At 40.3% G+C, this 7,500-nt stretch overlaps 4 pseudogenes; 2 read left to right on the top strand and 2 right to left on the bottom strand.

The window, feature by feature from the left end:
- Nucleotides 1-374, bottom strand: part of LOC138057114 (uncharacterized) — a 2,387-nt pseudogene extending 2,013 nt beyond the window's left edge.
- A 172-nt stretch (nucleotides 375-546) lies between these two features.
- LOC138057115 (vesicular inhibitory amino acid transporter-like) lies at nucleotides 547-5,819 on the bottom strand (annotated as a pseudogene).
- LOC138055897 (uncharacterized) lies at nucleotides 883-2,018 on the top strand (annotated as a pseudogene).
- Nucleotides 5,820-7,254: 1,435 nt separating the features above from the next.
- The window catches only part of LOC138055896 (uncharacterized), a 1,306-nt pseudogene continuing 1,060 nt past the window's right edge, over nucleotides 7,255-7,500 (top strand).

Below are 7,500 nucleotides of genomic sequence, written 5' to 3'. Positions count from 1 at the left end.
AAATTCATCCTCTAACTCTTCATCGTCCTCTAAAATGTCTAAAACCGCCTCACATTCTTCACCAAAAAGAAATAACTCCTCTATTCCAGCCGCCATCTTGGTTTGTTGTGCACGGTCAAGGCCAACATCAGAGAACGTTCTTTTGTTTGGCTCTCTGAAGTTCGCCGGCTTTCCTAACCAGTCCCCTCTATTAACTCTGGCGGGAGTTAAGAAATCTTTAGTAGCTAAGGGCCTGTACCCACTGGGCAAATTTTAAAACATTTGTCATGCATCAGTTCCGTTCTACAGCTGTGTACGGTGTTTTTCACCTTACCAAAATTTTGTCAAACCCCAACAAACTTGAAAAGCGCCGTCGTCCCGCCTCGCAGCAGGGCAACACACATGTTTAACGGGGGCTCTGAGATGTTTTGCGAGAGCTTTAACTTTACGAAATAAGACTGACTCACAGGAATTAAACAATTTTCTTGAAATGTTTAATACGTGAGAATCTTATTTAGCAAAATTAAATCTCTCACAAAATGTAACCGAACACTCCCGTTATAAATATGTGTGGGGTTGGAATCTCAGCTGTGCGTGAATATGCAAATTCGAGGTTGTTTAGCCGGGCTGTCATATAAACGAGACGCGTGGCTGCGCGCAGGTAATAAATGAGAATAACTGGGGGAGAACGCCATTGTTCTTTCCTTGCGTGATCGAATATCGGTTCCAGAATTATTTTCTTAATTTATTCTATAATGGTTGCTTCAAGATTTTACTAAGACGTAGTGGAATTGATCCATACATCCATAGAAGAAATCAAACCTAGGCCCTTTAAGTCTCGAGAGAGGCATGGATTCTGAATTTCTAAGAGATAATTTTAGCAAATCGTTTTGTGTATGGAAAATGGCGGTTCCAGAAGGTTACACACACAAAGTTGATCTTCTGAAATTGCGTAAAAATAAAAACAAGATTTACTGATTTGATTAAAAATAAGATCACCAGCTCGGCGACTGTTAAAAAAACAATTTGGTCTTCTCCTTAAGTTTTCAATCATCAGAAACAATGAAACACATTACATGGAACATTACTTCCAACAGAGAGAGCTTGTCATTCTTAACAGAAACAGTGAAGCAATGATAAACGACGCCTTTAACCGCTTCATTGATCAAGTGAAGGTGAAATAGAGGCATAGTCGCAAAGAGGTTCAGGCTGGGTGATAAAAGGTATTTTGGCTGCATTTGTTAATGTTCGGCTCGATACTGACGAACATTTTCGCGGAGGAAGCTATTTTCGTCTCCCAAAAGAGTTGCAAAATAAGAAATCGAGAACATCCAAGGCAGAGACAACCAGTGACTGAGATGGGCCCTTCGTGCTGCTCTTTTCCGAGCCGCAAAATGAGAAAAAGTAGAAAGAACTAGCAGTTACCCAACAGAACATGGTCTTAATTTAACAGGTATCGACTTCCCAACACTTGTTTTACAAATTGATAAACTCGAAAAACAAAACCTAAATCTTACAATTAATGTGTTTGGCTGGGAAAATGACTATGTTATTTTCCACAAAATCCGCGAAAAACACGGCGCTATTCCACGAAAAACTTGATGCTGATACAGCAAGGTGAGAACACGTACTTCGCTATGTGAAAAGGCTTATCCCTCTCTTGTATGATCAAAACAGGCATAATGAGAGTAAACATTTCTGTGAACGTTGTTTGCATGGGTATACAGCAAAGGATCTACTTGAAAGGCACAAACCTAAATAGAGAGGGTTGTTGAAAAGACCAACAAGAACAGAGCTGGCAAAAGAGGAAAGTAACAATCTGTCTTTCACAAACTACCGTAAGCAGATGAAATTGCCTTTGGTAATATACGCAGACTTCGAGTCTTCGTTGAGACAGATCTGCCAAAAACCAGTCAAGAAGAAAGTTTTCCGTAAAAACAGAGATGCATGAGAGATACGGGCTTGCTTTCACAATAGTGAGAAGCGACGGTGAAATTTTCGGCGCCACTTTTAATTGCAGAGGAGAAAACGCACACTGACCAGACAGAGCGCGAACTGCTTCATGGTCAAAGGTTTCAAATTGGTTAAAGGCCCACAACACCACGCGCACCGCGATCTAACCTAGAAGAGGACTCCTGCAGACGAGGTAAGCGGACCTAAATTTTGCGTCTCCATCGGCCTCCCTTTTTTTTTTAAATAGGCTTAAATTAATGACATCCAGAAGGCAGCTTGAACCGCAAAGAACAACAAGAAAAGAAAGGAACAGAAAGGCTAAAAAATGCTAACGAGGCAGCTGATATCATGGTTGAATTTGAATTCAGTGGGAAAAATAATGAGGAGCAAATTCGCGGATTACATATTAATAACCTTTTAATACGTTGAAAAACAAATAACGGAGACTGATGTAACGTTTTCACATTCATAGAATGGTCTGGTCCGGCTTTACCTGTGTTCAATACATCTACAGTGAACTTGAATGTTGTTTTCAGTGTTCCTAATATAAAGCAAAAAACCGTCTATATGGAATTCTCAAACAGCAGTATCGGTATTTTTAATATTTTGCTGAGTCATTTTGATTATCAACGCTTTACCAGAGCAATAAACACCAAATACAGTTACCAACACTCCCATTACAACAATTGTACCATCCGCAGCTACCTGAAGAAGTTTTAACTTGCCCCATTTTAACTTTAACTGAACTAAACACGGCACCATATACTCCAAGAATGACAAGGCGAGACTTCCGACAAAGGCAGTCAAAAGAGCGAAGTGTGGAACCACAACTGCCAAAAAGAGGGTGGTAAACACAAGAAGGAATCTTGTTGTAGCAGACCAAATGAAAAAGGGAATACAAGAGGTGACTGCAGAAGCAAATCGAGAATCATCAAGAGATTGAAAAACCGGGAAGATGACCAATGTATAGCTAAATATGACATATATCACGTATACAACGCTGACGATTATTCGAGGGGCACCAAGTGGAAAGTTGTTTCCGATCACTTCATCAGTGGCATGGGAGAAGGAGAGAAAGCCACAAAGCGAAAACAGAACTTTGAATATGGTGGCCAACGACAAGGAAATCCCCAAGGCTGAACCGAATTTGGAAGGATCCGCCATGCTTTCCTCGATTGGAATCAAAATTGGGTACACGCAGTAACTGTATATGACCAAGCTGAGCGCGACGAGGGATCCTTCGGTATCCCAGAATAGCAAATCCGTTAAGTTTATGGTCGAGTAGTGGGTGACCGTGTATCATGTCAACACGCTTACCATAGTGATCAAGGACGTTATACTCAACAAACTTTGCCACGCGACGCACGCCAGATCCTTTAGAAACGTGGTCGGCAAAACCAAAGCAGCAACAATGGACGCCCACATAGCTTCTGTGAGCCCTGCTTTGGGAAGGGCATGTGCCATGAGGGATCCACATGAAATAAGGTACGACACACCGAGAATTGACAGATCAAGGCTTTGTAAGGCATCGAGAATCACCCCACCATACCGCGGCCAAAGAACTTTACCAAGCTCGCTGTAATTGTTACGAACTCGTGATTTCATCTTCGATGCAATTTTTGCTTTGTCATCCCCAACAATCGTTTCATGCTCTGTGATTTCGGCGCAATTTTCATCGTAAACGCAATCTATCATGACTTTACCGGTGTACCAATGAACTAAACCGAACAATGGAAAGCCAAGGATGGTTACGAGGCCTCCTTTGAACACCGCGTATGGCAAGGCCAGCGCTCCCACGCCCAGGAGGAAACTGGTCATGTTTGCAACAGCTCGCCATGTTGAAGCTCGACTGTCGAGGATTAGTCTGCTTGTTTCACAGGCTTCTTCTTCATTAATACTTCTGACATTTTTCACGTCCTCCCTTTCATCGTTATCGTGCGTCTTGGTAGCTTTGTAAGTGAATTTACCTTCCTGTAATCCCATAGAAGTTACGAAATGAAAGTGTGTTCTCAAGAAAAACTAACTTCCGAACAGCAGTCAATAATGTGAGGTCGACACAATAGAGTGATTTTCACGGGAGATGAGAACTCTTTAATTTCCCAACCTTCAAAGGAAAACAATGACGAATCAGTTGACCTTGACGTAGGATCGAATTCCGGCGCTCACTCGAATTCGGGTATCCTCCCCGAGAGGAGACGGCTGGACGCTTGAGCGATAGATTGTGTCTTTGACGTAAATTCGTATATAACTTATGCGAAATAAATAGTGGCGGGGAAGTACCATTAGACATTCCAAAACATTGATTTTAACAAAACAGTACTTATATGACAATGCGTAAACCGTCTGTGCTTCGTTTCCAGATGATGCGCGCTTGATTTTGTGGTTAAATGATCAATGTTAATTTGAATTCAATCGGCGAATCATCAACAAAATCTACGGGCCGCCTCAGCTCTAAGACGACCTCATGGGCCCCCTCGTTTTACCGGCAATAAACTCAGAAGTAAATCCAATCGATCCCGAGGAATTTTACTCGCTCTTACGTTAGCGACGTCTGAGAAAAAGTTGCAATAGCAATGGATTTGAAAGCCGTATTTTGACGTTGGCGCCATCTGGAAATTAATTGAAGTTTCCGAACTCAGGCGGTATAAAGCTCGAACAGGCCGTGTCAAAGAACACCGTCGCAACCAAAAAATATAGTTTCTACCGGGCCAATTTGTACAGGCGAGTTCCTGATTGGCGGTGAATAACAATTGCTCACCTCACGCGTCCAGCCGTGATTTCGGGAGTGAGCGCTGGCTCATTTCCCGAAACAGGTGTTGTTTTTAGAAGCGTGGCCCTCAATTTGCAAACGGAGTTCCACTTTAGAACAAATTTACATTCTTAACATTTGCAAGGCCCTAATCCAAGTGACGTTTTCCCGCGGCTCTTAGAAAGCACTCATTTACATTTGTACGCGCGCCATTTCTGCTGAAGGTTATAGTGTTTTTTAGTCTACTTGTTTCACAGGCTCCTTCTTCATCAATACTACTGACCCTTCTCACGCTCTCCCTTTCTTCGCTATTGTGACTGAAAAGCCTAAAGCCAAGCGAAAGGAAAAAAGCAGGCATGACGAGCTGGATACGGCGAGTACATGCTCCAGCGAAAAAACTGTTACGATATTGCGTGAAACGCCGTGTGTCTTTGTGATCTAGTTGCCTTATTTGGTACTATCTTATTTGGTCATTAAAAGAATACAGTTTTGTTTTTACCTGAATTCATGGAATGTTGCTTGTTGAAACATGGTGTCAGAAAGAATTTTACTTGCGTAAATTTTCGTTGAGTCCACGTAAAAACCAGTGGAAGCTGCTAGCAAATCCTGTTCCCTTCGCCTAATTGCATTTCAGAAGCGATTCGCTCATTGAAAGCGCAAGAAGATGTCGACAGATGGTGACCACGTGGAGTCGCACAGCACAAGTAAGCCTAAACAGAAAATAAGGTCATTTACTTTTTGCTGTTTTGCTAGTCTGAGAATGATATTAAAATCAAGGTGTCTCTCACAGGATTGTCCAAGTTTAAGGAGGGAGTTTCCAAGATACAGTAACTGCTGTCTTTGCGTAAAGGCATCAATCTCCATTTGCAAGAGATTAAAATGAATTTATCCCGAGGGAACGAAAACGCAATTGGAGTTTTCGTCTCTGGCAGTGAAACCAAACAATTGGGCTGGATTCCAATGGCAACCATCAGTGAAGTGGAGAGAATGGGCCAAATGGAAGACTTAAAGATAAGTCTGATAACTTTAAACGAGAAATAAATTTCATTCCATTTTAATAAAATTAATTTTTTAATACTAATTCTTTGAGAACATTGACACAGACTGTAAAAACCTTCTTTTTTTTTTAAATTCTGGAGTTAGTGATAATAATTCATGCCATGCCATGTGATACCTATTATGTTCACCTGTCTAATTAAAACATGGTGTTATTGAATTTAAAAAATAAGTAAAATGAAATATCCTACCTGTGTTTATACTACAATTCTATTTTCTCATCTATTTATGATTGTTTTATTTACATTAGTTTCTTTTTTCACTAACTTACTATTTTGCCAAATATTTATGCAGCTATAATAAATAATATATGATGATGACTATATGTATTAGTAGTAGTATCATACAGCCACCAAATGGTGTAGTTTGGTGCCTGAATGCTATATACTTAATAAAGAACAGGCCTCTGTTATTCAAAGGGTTGATAGTGCTATCCAACAGACCAATCTCTACCCAGTGGATAGCGCAATTAGTTTCCTCAATACTTATCTGCTGTATAGTGATTTATCCATTGAATAACCAGGCCCAGGGCTCGATATTCAACTTTTCCAATTACAGTTGAAGGAAAAAAAACAAATTACTAACTTTAAATAAGATTTGGCTTCAGTCAACTTTGGAGCTCATCTGAAGTTTTTGTTTATTTTTTATTTTTATTTTTATTTTTTTTTTGTAACTGGGCAACATGGAGACTGTTAGGGATATATAATATTTCCTTATCTTTCCTTAACTCGCACTAAATCGCAAAAATTCTCGGCGATTTAAGGTCCTAAAGTAGGCCTGACGAAACTGGTCATGTTTGCAACAGCTTGCCACGTTGAAGCTCGACTGTCGAGGATTATAAGTCTGCTTGTTTCACAGGCTTTTTTTACTAACATTTTTCACGTCCTTTCTTTCATCGTTATCGTGCGGCTTGACAGCTTTGTGAGCGAATTTACCTTCCTGTAATCCTACAGGAATTACGAAATGTAGGTGTTCTGAACAAGAACTAACTTGGGAACCGCGATAATAGCCTGACGTCGTCATAAGAGAGCGATTTTCGCGGGAGATAAGAAAACTCTATTAGTTTAGGGCCTGTACCAACTGGGTCAATTTAAAAATATTTGTCATGCATCAGTTCCGTTCTACAGCTGTGTACGCCGTCGTCCCACCTCGGAGAAGGGCAACACACATGTTTAACGGGGGCTCTGAGATATTTTGCGAAAGCTTTAAGTTTACGAAATAAGACTCACAGGGATTAAACAGTTTTCTTGAAATGTTTAATACCTGAGAATCTTATTTATTAAAATTAAATCTCTCACAAAATGTAACCGAACACTTCCGTTATAAATGTGTTTGGGGTTGGAATCTCAGCTGATAGTGAATATGCAAATTTGAGGTTGTTTAGCTGGGCTGTCATAAAAACGAGACGCGTGCCTGCGCGCAGGTACAAATGAGAATAACTGGGGGAGAACGCTATTGTTCTTTCCTTGCGCGATCGAATATCGGTTCCAGAATTATTTTCTTAATTTACTTAAATAATGGTTGCTTCAAGATTTTCCTATGACGTGCTGGAATTAATCTATGGATCAATTCCGAAAGAAGAAAACAAACCACAAAAGAGGCCTCTAGACCCTTTAAGTGTTGAGAGAGGCATGGATTCTGAATTGCTAAGAGATAATTTTAGCGAATCGCTTTGTGTATGGAAAATGACGGTTCCAGAAGGTTATAGATACAAAGTTCATCTTCTAAAATTGCGTAAAAATAAAAACAAGATTTACTGATTT

This window comes from Montipora capricornis, chromosome 7, assembly GCF_036669925.1.
Source record: "Montipora capricornis isolate CH-2021 chromosome 7, ASM3666992v2, whole genome shotgun sequence".
NCBI lineage: Eukaryota > Metazoa > Cnidaria > Anthozoa > Scleractinia > Acroporidae > Montipora > Montipora capricornis.
The sequence above is the reverse complement of the archived record's forward strand: the minus strand, read 5'-3'. Positions and strand labels throughout refer to the sequence as shown.